Source organism: Callithrix jacchus, chromosome 8 (genome assembly GCF_049354715.1).
Source record: "Callithrix jacchus isolate 240 chromosome 8, calJac240_pri, whole genome shotgun sequence".
In the NCBI taxonomy this organism is placed as follows: domain Eukaryota; kingdom Metazoa; phylum Chordata; class Mammalia; order Primates; family Cebidae; genus Callithrix; species Callithrix jacchus.
The window spans coordinates 103,352,184-103,375,818 of NC_133509.1; the positions used below are offsets into that span (position 1 = coordinate 103,352,184).

At 40.1% G+C, this 23,635-nt stretch overlaps 1 protein-coding gene and 1 long non-coding RNA gene across 12 annotated transcripts in view; one reads left to right on the forward strand and one right to left on the reverse strand.

Annotated features, from left to right (window-relative positions):
• Window positions 1-23,635, forward strand: part of RAD51B (RAD51 paralog B) — a 642,672-nt gene that overhangs the window by 518,927 nt on the left and 100,110 nt on the right. The window lies entirely within an intron of this gene.
• Window positions 14,703-22,199, reverse strand: LOC118144967 (uncharacterized). The gene is made up of 3 exons (XR_004729970.2): window positions 22,087-22,199; window positions 17,348-18,595; window positions 14,703-17,245 (listed from the first exon to the last, which is right to left on the reverse strand). It is a non-coding gene; the product is annotated as an uncharacterized LOC118144967 (long non-coding RNA).

A 23,635-nucleotide genomic window follows, 5' to 3' on the forward strand; every position in this document is an offset into this window, starting at 1 on the left:
GGAATTTAGTCCTCCTGCACATTTCCCATCCTGTCATGGGTCTGAGGAGAGCATGGGGCACTGCTGGATAGGGCTGGGATTCACAGCAAAGTGACAGTGGAGGCTGAGGGGGGAAGTACTTTGTGGGCCACCTCGAAATAGACCATCAGCTTTAATGCCAGAGCTTCATGGGCATGAGCAGAAAGAAAAAGGGCTATAAGTAGAATAAAGAGGAGTCAGGTTCTGTGTCTGATGCAACTGCCCAGTGAGGAAAGATGTGAAGTGATCTCTACTTACTCCCGGTAACACTGCTGGAAGCAGAGAACTGTCCTACTTGTCTTATTGCTCTGTCCTGTTTTTAAAGTCTTCAAGCTGCTGAAGGCAGTCCAGCCTTAGAGCTTACATGCACAAACATTATCTGTAAGGGCTTCCTATTGGATGAATCATGCTGTGTCATACAATCTAGATATTTCATCTGGAGAAACTGAGATGAGGCAAGTTAAAGTCTTTCCAAAACCAAATGATGAATTAATTTCAAAGCTTGAGATTAAAACCCAGATCTTCTAGTTTCAGATTATTAACTAATCAGTGTGATCTGCAAATTCTTTCTCCATGTTCTAAAAAACAAAATTTTAAGGCATTTTCAATCTCTCATCTGAGCAGTACGTGTCAGAAAAATTCATCTGTATAACATGTATGGCTGTCTAAATTATATTTTTAACCTGTCTTTTCTTTTTTTACTTTTTATAACTCATATCTTTAACTGTTTACAAATTTTGTTATCTCTTTCATGTATCAGACTCAAAAACTGTTGGCTTTATGATTGGGCCACTAGAAGAAATACATTTTTCACTTACCTTTTCATTTCCTGACTTTTTTTCAGTGATAATCTGAATATATTTGTGAAATATTTAGGCAGGAAGGTGAGTTTTCCAGATGTTTCTGTTGATTATTGCAAACATAGAACAATTCAAAGACTAGTGTCACTTTTTAAGATGCTTTTTTTGATAACTAGTTATTCTTGACTTTAATAAACATTCATAAGAGTAACTCTTCTCTTAACAATCTTAGTTTAATTTTATATTGTTCACAAATTCTGAAGTGGGAGTACTGGAATTTTGGAGAAATTAATTAACATTTTGCCTTATTTCTCTGGACCATCTGTTAATGCTTATTCTCAGCTAAAGTACTGTTCATCAGCTTCAAGTAATAAACATACCATAGTCAATTTTAACAGACAGCCTATGTCTCTGACAGTGATAAAACACTGGCCAAACCATCCTTTCTCTGACCATGATAAAAGTGTACCAGTCTTAGTTAGAGCAAGACTAACTCTATTTAGTATTCGTTGTAAAGGAAACAACAACATAATAACTAATAAAGGTCTGAGACAGATGATGGATGGCAAAAGAAACTCCCTATGGCCATAAATAAGCTAACTTGGGAAATGTTTGACTTTAAGGAACTACAGACTATGCCTAGTCTGCCTCGTGTCCCTGGAATAAGTAGCCTTCGAAGGCTTATCTCAACATTTCCCTAGAGATTTCTTGCCTGTTGACAAATCCCACCACATATTCCAGATGCACAGAAGAGAATTCCGTTAAATCCAAAATGGTAACCAAAAAGTTGAATAGCAAAAAACTGGCAGGGGTGGCTTTGGGAACTGGTAAATAAATAACAGGCTTGTTGTCCCACACCCTAGTTTAATGCTCTCAAGAGGTTCTTATGTTGCTCGCATTAGTGAGCATGTAAATGAAACCCCTGTTGGCCTTGGCAGATATTGGCCTCTTCTGTGACCTTGTTTGACTGAAACAAAAAGTCATTGGTGGAACAAAAATTCAGAGCTCTGAACTTGGTTGAAAGAAAAGGGCAATTCTCTGAATTGGGTAATTGGATCACCCTCCCAAGTGCCCTAGGGCTTATATCAAACATATAAGAAGGGGATTAATAACCTCAGTGTGTAAATGAGCTTCAGGCGGCTTCCAACTGTAACGTTTCACTCTCAGGAGCTTCAGGACATAACAGATTTTTTCAGAGCATTTTGAAGTGCTCTTTATAAAATGCAGGAAGGGACGGCAGACTACTGTGGAATCCTTGTAATTGTGTATGGTCCAGTCTGACAGGCAGGCAACCTGAAAGCCTCTGCAAAATGGCCACTTAATAAAACTGTTCATGAAATATACCATTTGGGGACCGAAAGATGATGACATGATATGTTTTCAAATTGTACTTGATATTCACTTCCTTAGTCATAATTTTATGATCTAGGCTAAATCAGATGTACCTATAAACTTGAAAGTTCACCATCTTCCTGTTTCTTACCGTTGAGTATGAGGATTCCAAGACTTAAGACAGAGTAACATATTTATGTGTGAGTGGTAAGGGGCTGTTGGAAAAGCTGAGAATTTTAAAATTCATTTATATTAATTTGCTTACTCAGTATTTATTCAATGCCTACTATATATCAGACTCGAGGGTATGAAAATGTATAAAGTAGAGCAAGTCTGACAGACATTTGAAATGCAGGTTCATGAGGACTGAAAGAACACATAGGAAGAGAACCATGACTTCTTAGGAGTGGGGAAAATCCGTAGGAGAATAGAGGAGGTAATGAGAAATGTGCTGACAGCGCAGAAAAATAGAGAAGAGTATTCTCTATAGAGAAGGAGGATACAATACTTGAAAAAGTTACCCAGAAAAGCTAGCCTGGTGATTAATCAGCCCAGACAAAAGAGGTAGGTTAAATTGTTTTTCTTCTTTTAAAGAAGAAGGATCAAGCAGCGGTTCTGTTGGGTCCTGAGGAAGTGGGATTATTAGTGATGGACATAAAGTGCTGGTGTCACAGCTGTGGTAGAAAAAGGGAAACAAGAGAAAGCCTATGAAAAAGAATGTTTTGACAAGTATTTTTATGGCTATGGGCATTCTGAGACCTCTGACAATCACATAGAAAAGGGAACATTTTAGAATTGATTCTTATCTTAATAGCTATAGGCCTGTCTGGATGCCAAAAAGAATTCGTAGAATTCTGCTGTTTATTTATTGCTGAATCAGCTTACAGGTGACATTTTCTTACTAGGGAAATATTACTAAAGCTAGGTATAGGTGCATCTAAGAACTAAAACACCAGAAAGCTAAATGGGAAAGGAATTAACTTTAATATGTACATATTTTTATTTTTCTCCTTTAATTTTTATATTAACATAAACCCTGTGAGGCATGTGTTTTTCCTGTATTTTCACAAATGAGCACACAGCCTCAAAGAAGTTAATTACTCAGAAATCCCATAGCTAGTGTATAGTAAGGCCCAAGTCCTTTTCATCCTCCATTCTCCCACCCATCATAGCTAAGTCTTCAAGCTAATGTTCGCCTGCCATAGTAAAGGCAGAATATTTGAATTGTGTTGTATTTGTTTGAGTTTAGTTATTTACTGTGTTTTTCTTTCTATAAAGTACATATGCTTCATTCTTTTTGTGGTGGTTTTCCTGTAATACCTGGATGCTTCTGGCCAGAAAGGGCAAATAGATTTCATCTTCCATTCAACTCCAGATGGTCTGTAGTGGCTGCTAGGACTGCTGTCATGTAATTGCTCAGCAGCCACTCCCATATGCTCTATGATGGGGCAGTGGTGGTACAAGTGCTGCATCCCTGCTACCAAGGCTGCCACTTTAGTATCTTACTTCACTCTTAAAGTGGTGAATGAGGGAAATTATCTAAAGTCCTAACACCAGAAAGCCCTGCCTACTTCCCAAAGTAGTAAGCACTCTGCTGCTTCATATAGAAAGAAATAGAGCAATGAAATTATAGGAGAGATTTGCAGTCTAATAATTAGGAGGGAAAATGAAGTATAAGACTGCATGAAGTAGACTGCAAACACCTGAGACATGACTACAAAATCAGGTTGACATTTTGTGGCTCGTTTTCAGGGTAGCTGCCGGAACCTGGTCATGGTTGTTGTTCTTATTGTTTAGGGTTTTCCCCCATCCGTGCAGTGAGATAGCAACCACAAAAAACGAGCACCCTTCCTGAGTCTCTTGGCTGTAGAGTACCCAGCTCTTTTCTCTGAAGCTTGTCCTGAAGAGGCCTGGTGATACATCCCTCTTGGGAGATGTGACATGGCTCTATATTGACATTACCCGCTGGGCTCATTGCTTGAGTCTCCAGGTTGTTTATGTGTTTGATGTTTCATTTAAAGGCAAATAGCCTAGTGGCAGTAAGTTGGCTATTTGTAAAATCTAGAAAACCATTTAGGAAACCATCATCAGGATCTTGTTAGTGCTATATTCGCTTGGGCATATTGCTCTTCAGCACACCAGCTCTTGCTCAGATTGTGTCCACTGAGTTGAGTTTGGAAACCTTCCATAAGAAAATGAGAGCACTCCGGAAGTAGTATTGGTGATTCACAAGCATTGCTGTGTCCTCTAAGGTTCTTTCCTGGTCTTATACCATGGTTTCTTCTTGGGTAAAATGTGAAACTGGGGTTTTACCTTTCTCAAGGGACAAAGTGTGTGCTGCTTGGCTTTGGAATTTTGGTGCAACTCAGTCAATGACATTTCTCTTTCACAAACTCCTCCTATTCTTTATAATAGGTGCCACATCTTTCATTTTCCCTATCAATACATCATACGTTATGTCTGGCTGCTAGGTTTCATTCCAGAGCCTCTTGTGTTTAAGTGGTGAATGGAATAATCATAATGACTAGCTCAGTACAGTTGCTGAGTTGGAGACCATGGCCTAGTCATTTTTCAGATCACACAGAAGTCATTTCTGGACAAAAAGTGCTACATACTATATGTTTATATCTGTATATATATATATAATTTTTTTTCTTTGATCTTCTATTTTGTGCTGCAAAAAAAAAAAAAAAAACTTCGAGGGGATGATTCTCTCTCACGATATGGAAATGGCCTTGGACAATGTCCAGGGTTAGTAGCACAGCTGCTGTTTCCTGCAAGGGACATCTCACATCCAGAAGTGAAAAAATACAAAATTAATATATGGTAGGAGGATAATGACTGAACCTATTAACCCATTTATGCCTAGTGTTCCATTATTGGAACACTAAGCTTGTGGGAGTTATTTATATCCTGCTCAAGGTCATCACCAAGTTCTGATTTTTCATACACAAAAATTGCAACCTCTGGCATAAATGGATTAACAAGGAAGGAAAGGATTTTCCTGTTACAAGATCTGTCCGTAGTGACATAAAACCATTGGCAGAAATTACAGTTTACATTTAGAAGACAAGTTTAAAACTCTTTACCAAGGGGCAACGGATCCAATAATAACGATAGCAACAACAGTAACATCTACTGATGGCCCCTAATAATTTTAAATTTCCTTCCTGTGTGTAGTTTTATATTCACAACAACCTAGTAAGGCCTGTAAGTTGACTGGAGAGGGCAAGGGTACGTCAAACTCGGCAAAGAGCTTGATTTTATCCTAAGCATAGTGCAGAGTTTTCAGCCAGAGATGGACATGTCTTGATTAACACTTTAGAAAGATTATTTGGCCTGCTGTATAGGAGCATAGGCTCTAAGGGGGCCACATGAAAGCCTGGAGACAAATCAGGAAACATAACACTAATCCAGGAGAGAGATTATGGTGGCTCAGACTGGGGGGTGTGGCATAGGGGATGGCAAGTGGTCAGATTCAAGCTATTCCTTACAAGATCTTCAAATAGATTGAATACGCAGTGCATTAAAAAAAAAAATGAAGAATTGGCCGGGTGCGGTGGCTCAAGCCTGTAATCTCAGCACTTTGAGAGGCTGAGGCAGGCAGATCACGAGGTCAGGAGTTCGAGACCAGCCTGCTCAGTATGGTGAAACCCCATCTCTACTAAAAATACAAAATTACTTAGCCGGACATGGTGGCACATGTCCCTACTCAGGAGGCTAAGGCAGGAGAATCACTTGAACCCAGGAGGCAGTGAGCCAGGATTGTGCCACTGCACTCCAGCCTGGGCAACAGAGCAAGATTCTGTCTCAAAAAAAAAAAAGAAAAGAAAATTTAAAACAAAAATGAAGAATTGTGTATTTTTTATATTAAATAACTGAGAATGGCATCATTTTTTCCATTCCTAGAGTTATTTGCCAAAAAAATCTAGGAATGTTGAGGAGAACAGATTGGGATGGGAGGAGCAGGGTAAGGATTAAGAGTTCTGTCCTAGAAAAGTTGCATTTGAGATATGCAAGTGACTGGGCATAGTGGTTCCCAGCACTTTAGGAAGCCGAGGTAGGAGGATTGCTTGAGCCTAGGCATTCAAGACTAGTTACCTGGGCAACACAGTGAGACCCTGTCTCTATAAAAAAATAAACATAATTAACCAGGCCTGGTGGTGTGCAACTGTAGTCCCAGCTACTTTGGGGGCTTGAGGTGGGAGGATGGCTTGGGCCTGGAAAGTCAAGGCTGCAGTGATCCCTGATTGTGCCACTGTACTCCAACCTGGGCAACAGAGCGAGACCCTGTCTCAGAAAATACATAATTGAAAAGAGAAAGATAAGCAAGTAGACAATAACAAAGCCATTGAATAAATGAGTCTTCGTCTAGCGCTCAGGAGAATGGGCTGAGCTGTAGGTAAGAATATAGCAGAGGATTGATCCTAGGTCTATATCAACATTTAGAATAGGAGAAACCTGAAAAGGTTCAAGGCCATGTATCTAGTACGTGGGAGAGTCAAGATTCCAAGTCAATGCTCATCAATGATAGACTGGAAGAAAACATGGCACATATACTCCATGGAATACTATGCAGCCATAAAAAAGAATGAGTTTATGTCCTTTGCAGGGACATGGATGAAGCTGGAAACCATCATTCTCAGCAAACTAACACAGGAACAGAAAACCAAAAACACCGCATGTTCTCACTCTTAAGTGGGTTTTGAACAGTGAGAACACAGGGACACAGGGAGGGGAACATCACATATGCCTGTCAAGGGGTGGGGGACAAGGGCAGGGAGAGCATTAGGACAAATACCTAATACAAAAACCTAGATGATGGCTTGATGGGTTCAGCAAACCACCATGGCTCAAGTATACCTATGTAACAAACCTGCAGGTTCTGCACATGTGTCCCAGAACTTAAAGCAAAATAAGATAATTTTTAAAAAAAGATTCTAAGTTCAGTCTTTGTTTCCAAAGCCAGAGATCTTTCCATTATACCACACTGCCTCTTATGTGGTCGGTGAGAATAATGGCTTGGTCTTTTGCATTTGGGAAACACCTTTTATTTGAAGAGCAGAAACTCTTTAAGACTTAGCTTTGTAATCTGGAGAGAGGAAGAAAACCAACATTTGTTGGGTTCCTTATATTTGTGTGTGATGTAATTTTAGGCACTTTCATACCAGACAGGTTTTATTATCTTCATTTTACAGATGAGGAAATGAAACTCAACAAAGAAATTAAGTAAATTGCCCAATACCACACAACTCACAAATGAGTTAATAGTCAATCCTGGCCCTTTCCCTCAGCAAATTCTAAGCACCGTTGGGGCAGAGTGCAAGTCTGTTTTTAATTCTAATATTCCTAGTGCCTAGTACAGGGTCTCACACAGACACATAATAGATACTCAGAAAAAAAGTATTGAATGAATAATGAGCAAATGTGCTGTACGCTGAACTTGAATGCATTGAGCCTTGTGTTGTACTTTCTGATGTCTTCCAATGGATGTCAACATGATATAATGAGAAGATTCTGAGAACGAATCAGTGAATGCATGCATGTTCCTGACTGTAAAACTTTTGCCCTTCTCACAGCTATGCAACATAGGTGATAGACTTCCTTTTCTTTCATTGGGTAAACTGAGGCAAAGTTTCCTTGGCAAAGGTTTTGCAAGTCAGTGGACAATTTGTGGCACAACTGAAACCTTGAGATTCTCACCTTTATAGCATTAACCACTTAACAACCCTGTGGTCCTGGTGGGGTTACAGCTTTCCATAAATCTGGTACTTAATCATTTAAAGAGATGGCAATTTATCTTAAATACACGCCTCATTATAGATGTGACACACTTAGCACAGATGGTCTCAGAAGTTTTTCCTGGCTTCCCATGCCCTAACAGTATCTAGTATGTTAATGTCAATATTAGCTTTACTGTTTTAGGTAACTTTGGTATGCTTCTCATTAGCTGAAACCATAAAGAGCTCAGTTTTACCTGCACTGAGGGATCGCTAAATTCCTATTGGCATCTGAATGCACAGTCCCATGTCGAAAGTGAGGTCATGTTTCTCCTGGATTGTGCCTGTATCTGATGAGCCTGGGCTGGCGTGAATCCGAGACAATGAAATAATCACACCCATTAGCTCACCAGGGCCCTATTAAGATGTGGCCTGGCTTTGCATCCATTTCTCCTGCTTGGAAAAACTGACACAGTCATGGTTCGTAAAGGTTAGTGCGGATGGAACTGCTTCAGCAACCAAAACTTAGCACTACCCTATTTAAACCTGGGAAGGGTCTGCTGCTCGACCTCAAGAAACAGAGCTTCAGGAGCCAGGGTGCTAGGATGTCCTTTAATCTCTTTGTATGTAATGGTAAAGTTGAATTTTCCTAACACCCTCCTTCACCACTCTCAGCTTCAGTGGCTGGGGTGAGTGAGGCAGGGGGCACTCTGCAGCTGTGCCTTCCATACTTGTCACTTTTCATTCTGTTTTTCTTTAGAGATCCCACGTTTTGAGGGCTTGAGCCTACTAAACAAACTCTGATGGTTAAATCACGATTTTATTATTTTCTCATTGATACCTAGGGCATGTCATTATGCTGCATCCTCTGCCTCATGTCTTCCTCCAGTGGTGCTTTCTCAGGGCTGCTTTCCCAGACCCTGTGCCTGCTCATGGGTTGTAGCTGACAGTTACACTTCCAGAGTATGCTGCACCTCACCCACAGAGCTCTTTTCACAACCATACCTTACTGATTATTTGTGTAACCATTTGCATGTTTAGGCTGTGAGGATGGAGACCATGTCTGTCTTGTTCATGGCCGTTTCTCTAGTGCCTAAGTCTTTGCTTGATACACAGTGGGCACTTGATACACATTTGTTGAATGAATTAATAAATTCATTTTTTAATGAAATGAAAATTGATTTTCATTCTGATTTAATTCTAGTGAAAATTAGATTTAGCTGATTAATTCTAGTGAAAAATATAAAGAAATGTGACCCTTATATTGGCTTGGGGAGCCTATTCTGGGTACATTTGATAGGATTTTTGAAATGTTGACAATAGCTTGAATGAAAATCACCAAGTTTAAAATAAAGGTTCACGCTGGGTAGGAGAGACTATGATGCTGTTGGAGAAGGATCACACAAGAGCCTTCCAGAATATTGATAATATTCTATTTATTAAGCTGGAGGACTCCTAGGGTCCCAGGGGCCTCAGACTTACTCCTGAACTGGAAGGACATGCCAGACAAGCCACCTGCTATTTATTCCATGTACACCCAAGGCAAAGCTGTTGGGGCCACGTAAGGATTTTGTAAAATGTGAGGGTGTTATTAAAGTAGGCTTATTACTTTACAGCTCTTATGACTGTTCACCTAACTACCTTGAACAATACTGTATTTTTCTTTGCTCACCTATTTGGAGACATGCAGAGCCGCTTCAAACAAACCATCTTGCCTTCCCATTTGTATCTACGACCTCTTGAACCCATTTCACCCTCTAAACCACACATTGAAACTATGCCAAATTAAAAACAGAAAACAATCCTCCACCCAGCAGTGCTTAATTGAGCACCTACTGTTTGCTTTATATTATGAACTGTAATTAGAACACCTTGAGTCTTATCCTTAGCTTCCTGAGATCCCCAGTGGATGTCATCATGTAAGAATGAAAAAGTTATCGAAGAATGAATGGCCTGATGTCAAGGGAGCTTTTCAGTCTTTCCTAATGGTCTCATGCCCTCTGTGTGGGTTACAATCTTTGGAAGTATAAGATTTCTTGTAAAAGTCACAGCACCTGCCAACACAGTTGGGCAAGGACCCAAGTGGGGTGATTTGTGCCGCATTCCTCCCTGGTATTCAGAGACCACATAGTACCTGAAGCTTGCTGGGCCCAGCTCCTGGGGAGTGTCAAAAGAACAGGCCCAGGCAGTCCTCTCCTCAGATTGCAATCAAAAGTTGCTTGATAAATCAGTAAGACTGAAAATATTCTTGGCAGCTTACACAGGCAGTGGTAAGAACATGTTTTTTGTAGTTACAATGAATCCATTATATAAGGGCCGGAAGTGACCAAAATCATTGATTGGCTAATTATACATAACTCAAGGGTCATAATGCTTCAGTCATTATGTGGGAATATTCATAAAGCACTTGAGTTCAGCTCCAATAAAGAGGGCAAATGTACCCAGGGAAATTGCAGGGTAAAAGTCCTGGAATGTAGACAGTATAGGATGTTACAGGTCTGAAATGGAAGGGTTTAATATATTACTGAGTTTTGCAAACAGATTCTTGGAAAACAGATTCCTCAAGTCTTTCCCAGCTTTCAGATGGGATGTGAAACTAGAGGTTTTAGCTTTTACTTGTGGTTGTCTAAAAATCTACCCTATTTTTCTTAGGAAGGGAAGCAGTTGCCTTAACACCCTGGCCAGATTCCCAACATGTACAGGGTGGCCCATTTAAAACAGGCCTGTGGATGCTTCAGAGTGAGGGAAGGGTTTGTTGTAAAGCACCATGTGTATGTGGGTGTTTAATGAATATGAGCTGATTAAATTGGCCACCCTGAATTATAACCTCATACCTTCTCTGGTTCCTCTCCAGTTTTTAGCTCAGGACCATATTCTTTCTACTTTCTGCCCAAACTTGTTAGGGAGAAATGTGCCTGCTATTAAAACTGCCAGTGTTTTCCACCCAATGTTTCTTTGTTTGAATGATGAACAGAAGAATTCAGCCTTGGAAATACCTTTCTTTCAAATAGCTCATCCAGCTGCATGACGTTCTGCATCAGCCACACCCACATCACTTCCCCTTCAAACCTTCTCGCCTCCATCTGCTTCCCTGTCTCTGGCGTAGGACAATACCAGTATCTGTCTGGAGCAGATAGTGAGCTCTGCCACAAACAGAGAAGGGCTTGTCTGAAGAAGGAAAAAGCTCTGCTCATGAAATCAAGCAGCCTGGGCTTATGCGCCCTTTTTGCTAATAGCCATCTGTGTGGCTTAGGGAGTCACTGTCTTCACAGGCCCGAGTTCCTTCATCTATAAAGGGAGGGAGTGAGACAAAATCAGTACTTCTCAAATTGAGAGCTGTAGATTCTTGAGGTCTGCAAGTTCAATGAGATTTTAAACTTTTTATGAAGATTGTTTTAAATCATAAAGACAATGCTTTGCAATGAAAAGTCATTTTCAAAAAATAAGTCCTAAGTTTCTTAAGCTGGTGATTCTGAAACTTAATCTAAGGTCTCCTAGAGATTTTTTAACAGTTTTGCAAGTCTCAATTTGTCCCTTTAAAAAGACTCCACATATCTTCGGGTTTGAGTGGTATGTGGAGTCTTTTTAAAGACTCCAGTAGGTGAAAACAGTTCAGTTTTCATCTACTCAGAATTCGAATATAGAGGTAGGATAAAACATTAGCTTTAACTTTCGTATCCTTACCCTACTCAATCTAATTACTTTTGAACCACTTCAATATGTTTAAGTCTTTTAGCATATGAGTTTCTTTTGTTTTCACTAATATATGGTGATTCCTGTTTTCAGTCACTATATTTTAAATTATAAAAAGCATGTTTGTCCCAATAGCTCTTTCCCTTTCCCTTTAAGACTCAAATCATTTCATGTATTAGTGGCCAACCTAGTTAATTGAGACCACCTTCCTCTGTTAAGGTTTCTTTGTTGGTTGAAGTGAGGAGATACATGGTCCATTCCTAAGTATCCATGCGGGATTGGTTCAGGGACTCAGCCCCATACTAAAATCCTCAGATGCCCAAGTGCCTTATATAAAATCACATAGTATTTTCATGTAACCTATGTATATCCCTCCATATACTTTAAGTAATCTCTAGATTACTTATAATACTTCATACAATATAAATGCTATGTAAATAGTTATACTGTATTTTAAAATTTGTATTATTTTTACTGTTATATTGTTATTTTTTCTTCTTCTTCTTTTTTTGTTTTTTTTTGACAGAGTTTCACTCTTGTTGCTCAGGCTGGAGTGCAATGGTGCGATCTTGGCTCACCATAACCTCTGACTCCCAGGTTCAAGCGATTCTCTTGCCTCAACCTCCCAAGTAGCTGGGATTACAGGCACGCACCATCCCACACCCAGCCAATTTTGTATTTTTGTTAGAGATGAGGTTTCTCCATGTTGGTCAGACCAGTCTCTAACTCCCGACCTCAGGTGATCTAACCGCCTTGGCCTCCGAAAGTGCTGGGATTACAGGTGTGAACCACCACGTCCAGCTTATATTGTTATTTTTTATTCCTTTTTTCCCCAAAATATTTTCAATCCATGTTGGTTGAATGGGCAGATGGGGAACCCCTAGATATGGAGGGCTGACTATACTTTTATCTGTAATCTTGAGATTGAAGAGTCATAGTAGTTTATGTATGCATTCTACTTTCATAATTTATGGAATGCTTTCATATGAATTATCTCATTTGATTTTCACTACAGTTTTGTCTAATAAATGATGTAGGTAGCATGATCCCCATTTTACAGATGAGATACTCAGGCCCAGAAATTTTGCTTCATATCTTCTGATTTGGCCTACTTGTTCTTCCCAACAATGCTTCTTCATCCAATTACAGCAACAAATGTATACTAGGTACCTGTTATTTGCCATATGTGCTGCTTCATTGTTATTTGTTCCGGGAAATAGCAAGTGGAGCTTCTCATTCAAGGATAAAATGATATTGGCAGGCCTTGCTCAGCCTGACGTAAGTCTCATGCCATTATTTACTAAAATACTTACCCAGTCTAGTTCGTGATACATAAAGGAATTCAATATTTATTGGATGATTGAGTGCATAAATAAATCTAAAATAAATTATCTCTCTAATCAAAATTTATGTATCAGAGATAATTTTTGCTAATAGATTTTTACCAGAAATTTTTCAGCTTCCAAGTCAGCAGGATTTGCTCAGCGACTGCCAAGTGCTTTGAGGAAAAAAATAGAGAAACTGCTGGGAGAGGGGAGTGACTGGCAGACCAGTAGAGGAAATCCCCTTTCTGTCCTCATTCATCTTCCTATCTATGATCCGTGATCTAGGCCTCAGAGTGGACATGGGGAATGGTAACACTTTGCCTACAGTTAACCAAAATACCTACTCCCACTGTAGGGAGAAGAGAGGAATGACAGAGGTGTATGAAGATTAAGTACAAAGGCAGACAAATGTAATCACATTGGAAGGTAGGATGGAGAGCAGAAGAGTTGGTGGAAGACAATTTTTGTGGTCAGGATATGTCTGAATGGAAAGGGGAGAGAGATTTTGTCTGCTCCTCCCATAGTATGGTTTGGCTAGTTTCCCTTTATTTCCTAAGAGACCTGTTAGTGACCAGGGACATCACATTTTAATCAAGGCAACTCTTGCTGGGCTGGTAAGCAAGGCTCCCGTGGGTGTGGTGAAGTTAGCGGGGTAAAGAGTGAGGCTGCTAGTCACAAAGGGAGCCACTCGCCCTTTTCCGTTGTTGACGGCTGCTGTGATATCTGTAAACATAGAGAGTGGACTCACATACTCATAAATGCTAGTCACTGTCATACCATTGCATTGTGCATAAAAGTAGATTGCCAGGAAAAAGTGATTTTACTTCATTTTTATATACACATTGTTCCTTTAACCACTTCCTGAAATTCCAGGCTTTTATTTTGCTGTCATTCACTTAAATTGCCTCTTTCTCAAAGCATCCGGGTTCTAGAGATGTTCTTTTGCTTAAAGTGTGTTTCTAAGTACCTTCTGGGAACCATGTAAAATTATCTGGCTCCACTTGACCAATGAGGAGCTTACTTTTCCTCCAAATTACTCCTCTCTGACAGAGGTTGTTGGTCATCTTAAATAGCTAAGAATGTTTGATGAACCAAAGTAAAATTGCAGAGCCTATTCACCCAGCCAAACTGAAACACACCTGATTAACTGACCACACACATGGTCTCAGAGTGACATCTCACTTGGGGAGTCAAAGCCAATGATTGTGGTTAGTGCCCCAGCAGGCCTCAGTTGGTTAGAGTTAATACACACCTATGGTTTCTGCCAGGTAGTTTTCATCAGCTTCCTTAAGATGTCAGAGTGTGTGTATAATTAAGAGTATTTAATCATATTATAATTCCCCACAGAGAGATGGAATGGGGGATGAAGGATCACTGGCTTTTACAGTCTCAGCAAGAGTCATCAGTTGAAAAAAATAGAAACAGAAAAATGCCAAGTCTCTGGGCTGTGTCTGTGCCATAACTCACTCAGAAGTTTGGCTGGCACCATCACCTCAGTGTCATTTCAGTGAAAATGTAATCTCAACCTTTTGTTGCAATCTCAGGGTTCTCACTATTTTGGTATTAGCTTAGAACATGTGGATTGCAAAGGAAAACTGTTGAATACAATTCCCTGTTCATCAAGGCTGTGATTTGTGTACAGCCACATAAGGCAACCTTCAGTTTAAAAGAGTGATGACTTCAGTCCTGTAAAAATAGATGAGGTGGGCACTTAAAATATTTTAAGTTAGATCAATCAGAAGGGTGAGCACAGTTTAATTGGCATCTATTGATAGGTTTCTAAATTAAAAGAGCAGAATATAGAGCCATCAGTCTTAGCCATGAAATCATGTTCACATTTATTCCAAATCCATCATTCTTTCCCATTTCCCCATATATCCTGTTTTCTTTATCCTGTCAATTGTCAAATTTAGCTTCTGGAAATGATCTCTTATTTTGGATTAGGAAACCAAGTCCTAATGACCGTAAATGACTTTACAGAGTTACATAGCTAGTTAGCTAGTTAGAATCTGACTCACCAGATTTCCAGTCTTTCTACTTTGCCAGAGAGTCTTTCCTGGGAAATATATTTTTACCTATTTCTTAGAAGAATTTACTTATGTGAGCTTCACTTAAAGCAGTATTGGTCTATTTCCTAATTCCCTTAAATTGATCATGGTGCGTTTCTGTTAAAAAACCATAGAGTTTCTTTATAATTATGTTCTAACACTACTTCTTCCTTTTTGTCAGTAACAGTGCCACAGTAAGTGGATTGGCTTAAAATGAAAATCATTGGTTGCGTTTCCACCCCAAACCCCTTGCAGTCACTATTATTTAGGAGGAAACACCTTTTGCTCTGTTTCTGTCCACTCCAGACCTCCCCTGCATGGAACTCTGTCCACTGTTTGTATTACTCCATCTTTGCTTACAGGTGTAATGGCCAGTGGATGCAAAATACATATAAAGTAAGATTTGGGATTAGGAGGCTCGAGGGGGATGGATATATAGAGAAAGGACTTAGGAAGCACAAGAACAGGGACTGGCAGAAAACATATTCTGAGACAAAGTCTATTTAGCTCTGGTCGGTTGGTTTATCTAGGCTGACATTTCTCAACCTGGGCACCATTGGCATTTTGGATCATTCTTGATTGTGGAGAGCTATCCTGTGCATTATAGTACACTTAGTAGCGTTCCTACCTCTTCCAACTGGGTAGATGCCAAAGGCTTCTCTCCATTTGTGACAACCAAAAATGTCTCCACACATTAACACATACCCTGGGGCCGGGGGAGGGGAGAGAAAGGAAGAGTTGTCTCTGGATGAGAATCACTGATCTCACTCAATCACTGATCTTTGACATCAGCACCATAAGATATTCTGTGAGAGGACAGAGTCGACTTTCTAATTCTTAACCTAAAAAGTTAGGGCCCTACTCCAGATATTCTTTATCTACTGCAAATACAAATTATTTATTTGTTCATTCATTCAAATAACAGTTATTACAGATGACACTATGTCAGGTACTCAGCTAAGTCTAGATGAAAAGACAGAACCCTCCCACAAAGACTTAGAACTTAATACTCTTAAAAATTCTACTCAATATAGTCGACTTGCTCACCAATGCTAATGAAGTTAAGACTTGGAGGTGGTATTCCCTTACCTGGTTTTAACTCAGATCAACCATTTCACTGGTTGGACCAGCACAAATATATCTTGGCTACTCTAAAAATCACTTTAAAAACATATCCTACTGATGGTATGTTGATAGTTTCCTGGGATATGAAGGTAGGCATGGTTAAAGCTGATAGAACTCTTAGAGACAAGTGAAAAAAAAACCTCTTTGATAAATCACTAGCATAGTATTACACGGCTTTTTCTTTGGCCCAGCTGCGTGTAGCCCCCTTTAGACTCAAACCACCATACTTCCTGATAACACATGGCCTTGTTTATGTTCATTGTATTTATTTAGCTTATCTTGATTCCTCTTTCTGCATAAGAAACCACAACTGGAAAAATTAATTAATTCTTAATTTACTCATAAATTTCCTCCCATTAGAAGGTATCAATGCCTCTTGTAATTTGGTGCAAATTTCCTTTCAGTATTTTTAATCTCTTCGGATATGTGTCAGTTGGATTCTCATTAAACAACATAAAAATATATAAGCTAATTATATAACTTTAAAAAGTATCAAACAGAAGATTGTAACATCCCTCACTGAAGCTTTCTCAGAATTACTGTGTGTACCAGTGTACCGGTTGTTCTCAACCCAGGGCAGTATTGCTCCCAGAGGAGTTTTGACAGTGTCTGAAGTCATTTTGGTTGTCACAGATGTAGGGGGATGCTACTGGTGTCTCTCCAGGGCAATGCTAAGCATCCTACAATGGACAGGACAGTCCCTCTAACCAAGACTTATCCAGCCCAAAGTGGCAGGGTGCTGAAGTTGAGAAACCACGTGGTATATAACACAGATGTACATGCTGGCGGAAGCGTAACTGAAGTAGATGCTGATCACTTACCAGTTTCATGTCTTCAGGATATCCTCTTCTTTTAACAAGGAGGTTGTGACTAGTTACTTCCCATGAAAGTCAGCTAACCCTTAGAGTTGGAAAGTGTGTTCATTCCCAATAGCAGCAAGTGAAAAAAAAAATAATGAATTTCTACTTCCAAGAATGTCATATGTGGTTTTCTCCAAGTGTTGCTCTCAGCACTCAGTATTCAGGGCCTTTTTCACCTGTGCATTCTGTTGTCCTGCATTATCAGAGTTAGAATCAGGGTGGAATATCAGTATTTCCCCAGGCATCATTGAGTCCGAAGCTGATGCTGCCAGCTACTAAGCTGTGGAGTCTGATCACGTTTTACTCTGTGTCAATCCCAAGGACCTGTTCAAGGAAGACAGAAGTGAGCAGGTAGCCCCTGAGAGGGTCACTGTGTAGGGGAGCTTGGGAGTGTGGGTACAAGTGGGGAGTACACTTTCCACTTACAGGCTTCTTTGTCAAGGTACATGTTCTCTTTGTTCTTTTGAGTAATTCAGTAACCACTGAAGTTTCTTCTCAAATCAGCTTTTCATTTTGTGAAAGTGAAATCCATTTGCATCAATGAAGTTTATTTTAATTTTTTTCTTAGACCTCAGAATGAAATAATAAGAAAAAATCAGGGGAAAAGTAAACCTTTTAACAAAATGCATAAATCAGGGATTTTTTAAACCTTCTTTTCTTCTGGAAAATCTTGTTGTTTACGTGGTTGGAACTTTATTATTACAGAGATTGTTATAAACATGAACCAACATTCAAAAGTACAAAGCAGGATTTCCCCAAATGCCTATGTTCCTGGCTGGCTTCGTTGCTAGCTGGCACAGTAATGCCACCTGGAAGCAATGACCGTTGGAAAAGAAGCCAGGAAAAAACCTTATGAGAGGCACAGGGCAGTAGATAATTTGTGAAGCAGCCATTTGCCTCCCAAAGTGGCAAGGCTGGCGTGTCTGGTCTAAGTGTCCACTCACGTCATTTATCACACCCTCTGGTAGCAGCACCTCTCTCTACTGCCTGTGAAGGAAACTGTTGCACAATCCTGAAGATCTGACTGAAGGAAACTTGTCTTGGGATCAGAATTAAGGTTCCTTTTTCTTGTTTTCATTTCCAGGTTGCAAGTTATACCCCTTTTTAGCATTCCCATACACAGCTGTCTATATTTTAAGCAATCGTTATATGAATTATATCTTAAATATAAAATAACAAGAATTCCTTTAAAATAACTGCTTTTTCTCCAGAACCAGAGGTATCTCACCAATGGTATCTGAAAGACCTCCTCCCCACCAGCATACCCCCATTTTGAGTGACAGTTGTGTTTAGAAAGTAGTGTTATAGCTTCTTTTATGTAGGATGATTACTCTGTGGTCATGATCTTCTGGGATGAACAGAAAGAGCTGGGCAGAGTTACACTGCACGCGGACAGAGGAGAAGCTTATGGAAGTGCATTGCAAACAGAGATGGGCGAGTTAAGTTACTCAATTGCCATCTGTCTCTGTTTTGCTAACTCATTAGTTCGGACACCACATTGTGTTAATCCCCACTTCCCCTGGCTCTGAGCTCGGTCCAGGTCCCGGGGGAACAGTGAGGCTGCTCAGCTCAACCCTCCTGTCAGCTGGGCCGCAGCTTCTCTGCATCGACAGCATGGCAGGCCTGCCACCTTCGCTGCCACATCACATCAAGGTGAAGTCTTCTCACCAGCCCCTGGCAACAGAAATTGAAACGTTTGGACTTAGCTCATTCTTCCAAAAGACTTTTCTAGGCAGTGGGATAGATTTTCGCCTTTCACTCCCTAGCACTCCCTTCCCTTCCAGTACCCCTTCAAGCAACTGGCAATTTCAGGCTGACCTTCATGGAAGCTTGATGGCACTGAGTACCACCAGCCAAATGCTGTCACATTTTCTGTGTCTCTCAGAAGAAGAGCCCATCTGGCAGCTAAGAACCGATGAGTGAGGCCTAATTTGTCCCCCAAGACTAGACCAGAAGAGCAGTCTTACCTCTGGACCTAATCTAGCATTAAGAGCATCCAGTGATGACCCTTGCTGAGAATTGTTGTTCATAAGCATCATTGTCTGTGCTGGTGAGCTGACTGGGATATGCAAATTATTTCTATCAGTTTATTTTGATCTCTCTGGCCTTCAGCTTTCTCATTTGTGAAAGGGTATTTTCTGAGAATGATTAGATATTTTGTGATGTCTTTTTCAGCTTTAAGTGTGAAAATGATTTGCTAATTTTATATGTTGACAGATACTGCTTTAGGCATTTAATATATATAAAACCATTTAATGGTACCTAGGAAGAAGACACTATTACTAGCCCTGATTTGCAGATGAAAAACTCAGGCACTAAGAGGTTGTTTGTTCAAAGGCAAAGGCAATAAGTGGCAGCCCAGAGATTGGCTCCAGAGTCTGTGCTCTTAGCCACTTGTCACTTAAGATGGTCCCTTAATCACTTCATTGCTCTATTTCCCATCTCTTTTCCAAAGTCTGCAGGTTCTTAAATGTGATCTCATCAACATTTAGGACAGTATCCTTTGGAGGTTATTGTTGCCTCCATTTTTTTTTTACAAATGGACACTTTAAGATAAAAGCGGGGACTTAGAAAGGCCACATACAAGCTATTGGCAGAACCCAGGAGTCCAGCTTTTGTGCTGGGAGTTCCATCTGCTGTGTGTCATAATTAGGATGAGTAGAAAATTCAGATATGACCTGCTTACCCCTTTCGACCAGGGCAAATCAGAAACAGCTCCGTAGACAATTGGGTTAAGTTTCCAACTCAAATGTTAAATGATCTATGCAGACTATAAGTGCATTACAAGCCAATGATTCACACAAATGTAGCAATAACATACCTTTCCCCAGTCCTCTCTATGCTGTAAGGCACCCGCTGAATATCTTCAACCTCTCTCGATAGCAGGAGTTACAGCAAATTCTGCAAATGCCCTCCCACATTTAGCACCTGCAGGGCTCACCCAAGAATTTTAGCAGCAGGAGATGATAGAGAGTTTGTTCTCTGGTTCTCTCTGTCTCTGGCCTGATACTACCTAGTACCCAAGTGGCCCTTCCTCTCTCCTCTAATCTCACTGGATTGCATGTGCCTTTTGCATTGGAGGTTCTGAAAGCCAAGCAAGAACTCCTCCTAATGGCATTGAGTATCTCTTTCTTCCCAGTCCCAGGAAGAGTTTTCCATCAAGCAGAAGGAAGATGATTGTTTCTGCCACTTATTTAGTCTTTCCAACTTATTGATGGTACACCACTGTAAAGCTATCACAGAAACAGGGGTAGCAGATGAAATTCAGGATACCCAAATACTGGTTTGTGACATAGAAAAATTGGAATTCAGATGAAACTGTACATTCATTGATAGCACCTCTCCTGTACAAGTCTGGACCTAATAGAGTGGAATGAACAACAATACTAAAATACCAAACTTATTTATGTATTTAAGTCACCAAGTGATTTGGGTTTTTGGATCAGGGATGGCTGTTGCTTTCCCCTCAGCAAAGTCAAACCACTGACCCATTTCCTCTCAAACTCCAGTTCCATGTTTAACTGAAGACACACGGAAATAAATGTGTGTTGGCAGAAAGACAAACCCTGAGATGAAGCAGGAGGTATGTTGGCTGATAGAAAGGCTGTTATTTTAATTTCTTTTACATTGCAGCAGTCTCAGATGGATAGTATCCAGGTATCTTGTAGCGCCTGCATCTTATTAAACTCCTGTTTGATTCAGAATTTACAGCTAAAATGCACCTGGAATACCTAAAGTAAGAACTAGACTTTGGTTCATTTGTTCTCAAAAGTGATGTACAAATCGACTGCGCAATCTACAGCAAGTGGCATAACACCTTCAGTAATAAGATGGTGGCACATTTTTCTTAATAACTGTATTTCTTAATTGACAAATTCAACAATGCTAATTTAGTGTTTACTGTTTGACAGGCATTGTACCTCTAAAGCAGGATGCACCCACAGGCATGTTTTCTGTACATCTGTCTCTTTATTGCATGTGACAGAAACCATACTTAAAGTAGCTGAAGCAGAAAATAAAATTATCACAAGGATACTGGCCTATCTATAAAAACTAAGGACTGGGATGCAGCTGACTCCAGGAACAGATGGAACCAGCATTAAATACCATCAACTGTCTTACACACACACACACACACACACACTACAACCACCAGGTAGCTGTCCTACACCTGCACTGTCACTACATAGCCACCAGCCACATGCGGCTACTGAGCACATAAAAGGTGCCATAAGTATAAGATATGCACTGGATTTCAAGGACAGTATGAGGGACAATAACATAAAATGTCTTAATTTTCATATTGATTACACATTGAAATGATAATGTTTTGGATGTATCGTGTTAACTAAAATATATTTGACATTTGTTTTACCAATTTCTATTTTTTTATGTGCCTACTAGAAAACGTTAACTTACATATGTGACTTGCAATCTTTTTTTTTCAACTGAGGCAAAGTCTTTCTCTGTCATCCAGGCTGGAGTACAGTGGCACAGTCTCAGCTCACTGCAACCTCTGCCTCCCCAGTTCAGGTGATTCTCCCACGTCAGCCTCCTGAGTAGCTGAGATTGCAGGCACACACCACCATGCCCAGCTAATTTTTGTATTTTTACTAAAGGGAGTTTCACCATGTTGGCCAGGTTGGTCTTGAACTCCTGACCTCAAGTAATTTGCCTACCTTGGCCTCCCAAAGTGCTGGGATTACAGGCGTGAGCTACTATACTCAGTCTGGACACTGTTGTTTTTCTAGCTTGTTTCACTAAACATCTATAGCAACATAAATCTCCCCATGCCTTAGTTAGCCTGACTTAGTTGAGGAACACGGAAGGGACAATCAGAGACATATATCACCATTCAAATATATACCATTCTACTTCATCTTCTCTCTTCTGTAGTGTCCATCGTAATTTTTACATGAGCTGAACACACACACTTCTTCTTTTTGAAAGTGAAAATATTATATTTGCTCACTTCAAAAATACTTATTGAGCCCTAATTCTATGCTAGATCTTCCATCAGGCAGTGGGGATACAAAGTCCCTGCCCTCACAGAGCTTCCGTTCTAGCAGATTCAGCCACTTTCAGCTTGTTTTCATTAATGGAGCCCTGATGTGGGAAGTGCACCCCTCAGTGTGGCTGCATGTGGTCCAGGCTGAATGACTGACCTTTATCGTGAGTCTGATTGAATGAAAACTTGGATTTTCAGAGTCACCATGTTGTCTGAGGCCAATACCATGTTGTCAAGGGAGATGGCAAAGGATGCTGATATTCATAACTCAGGAGCCTTCAATGATGTAAATCTGTATTCCTCTTCCTGTTTCTATGGAGCCGTATTCCAGAATTCAGAAATGGAACTATGGGAATATGGCTCTCCCCACCCCCCAGAAAGAGTCCTTCCTCTAGATTTCCTGACAATGTGTGTGAGGAAGCCTCTGGATTCAGTCGTTGTTTGGTTTTTTAAGTAACTTTTTAAATGAAGTATCATACGTAAACAAAAAGGTGTGTACATCATGGTGTATAGCTCTGTGAACTTTCTCACTGAGCACACGTGTAAGCAGCACCCAGATTAAGAAACAGAACATTAATAGTTCCCCCATGATGCTCCCCATTCCTGTCACGATCCCTACCCCACCTCTCCACCCTCATCCCAAAGGTAACTACTATCTGGACTTCTACAACCATGGATTAGTTTTGCCTGATTTTGAACTTTGTATAAATGGAGTTATATAGCAGGTTCTCTTTGGTACTGTTTTTCTTTTGTTTTGTTTTACTCACTATTATGTTTATGACGTTTATTCATGTTGTTTTATTAACCAATAGAAGATATAGATAGCTCCTAAAAAGGAAAATAAAAATTATAATCATAGTACATTAAGATAATATGTCAGCCAGGCGTGGTGGCTCACGCCTGTAATCCCAGCACTTTGAGAGGCTGAGGCGGGCGGATCACCTGAGGTCAGGAGTTCAAGACCGGCCTGACCAACATTGTGAAACTCCATCTCTACTAAAAATACAAAATTAGCCAGGCATGGTGGTACATGCCTGTAATCCCAGCTACTTGGGAGGCTGAAGCAGGAGAATTACTTGAACCTAGGAGGCGGAGGTTACAGTCAGCTGAGATTATGCACTCCAGCCTGGGCAACAAAAGCAACAACAACGACAAAAAAAAACTCCACCTCAAAAATATATATGTGTGTGTGTGTATGTGTGTGTGTGTGTGTGTGTGTGTGTGTGTGTGTGTCAGTGTTTGTCATTCTAGCCACTTTTCTATGTGTATACCTATTTTAATTTTGTTTTCAAAAATTAGACTGTAGTGCACATACTACTTTGTGATTTGCTTTGTTGTTTAATATATCAGATCTACAAGTGTGTTCTAAATGTCGGTCTGTCGTAACAAGGCTATATTCTGAATTGACCAATAGGTAATATAGAAAAGTAGAAAATTATTTTTTAAACACACATTAGTATTTATATTAATCATTTTGTCAGATGTAGATTTGGTCTATCTCAGTCAGACTTCCAAAAGACTTCCAAATAAAGGTAGCAAACAAAAAGATCACTGATTGCTAGGGAAATCTGGTAATCAAGACCAAGTTGGGCCTTTTGTTTCTCAATGAATCTTCTGAATTACTCTACTATTTGAAACCTAAGTATTCTGCTAATATGTAAAGATTAGGAACTGAATAGTTCTGAGAATGGCTTGTTAGAGTCTCT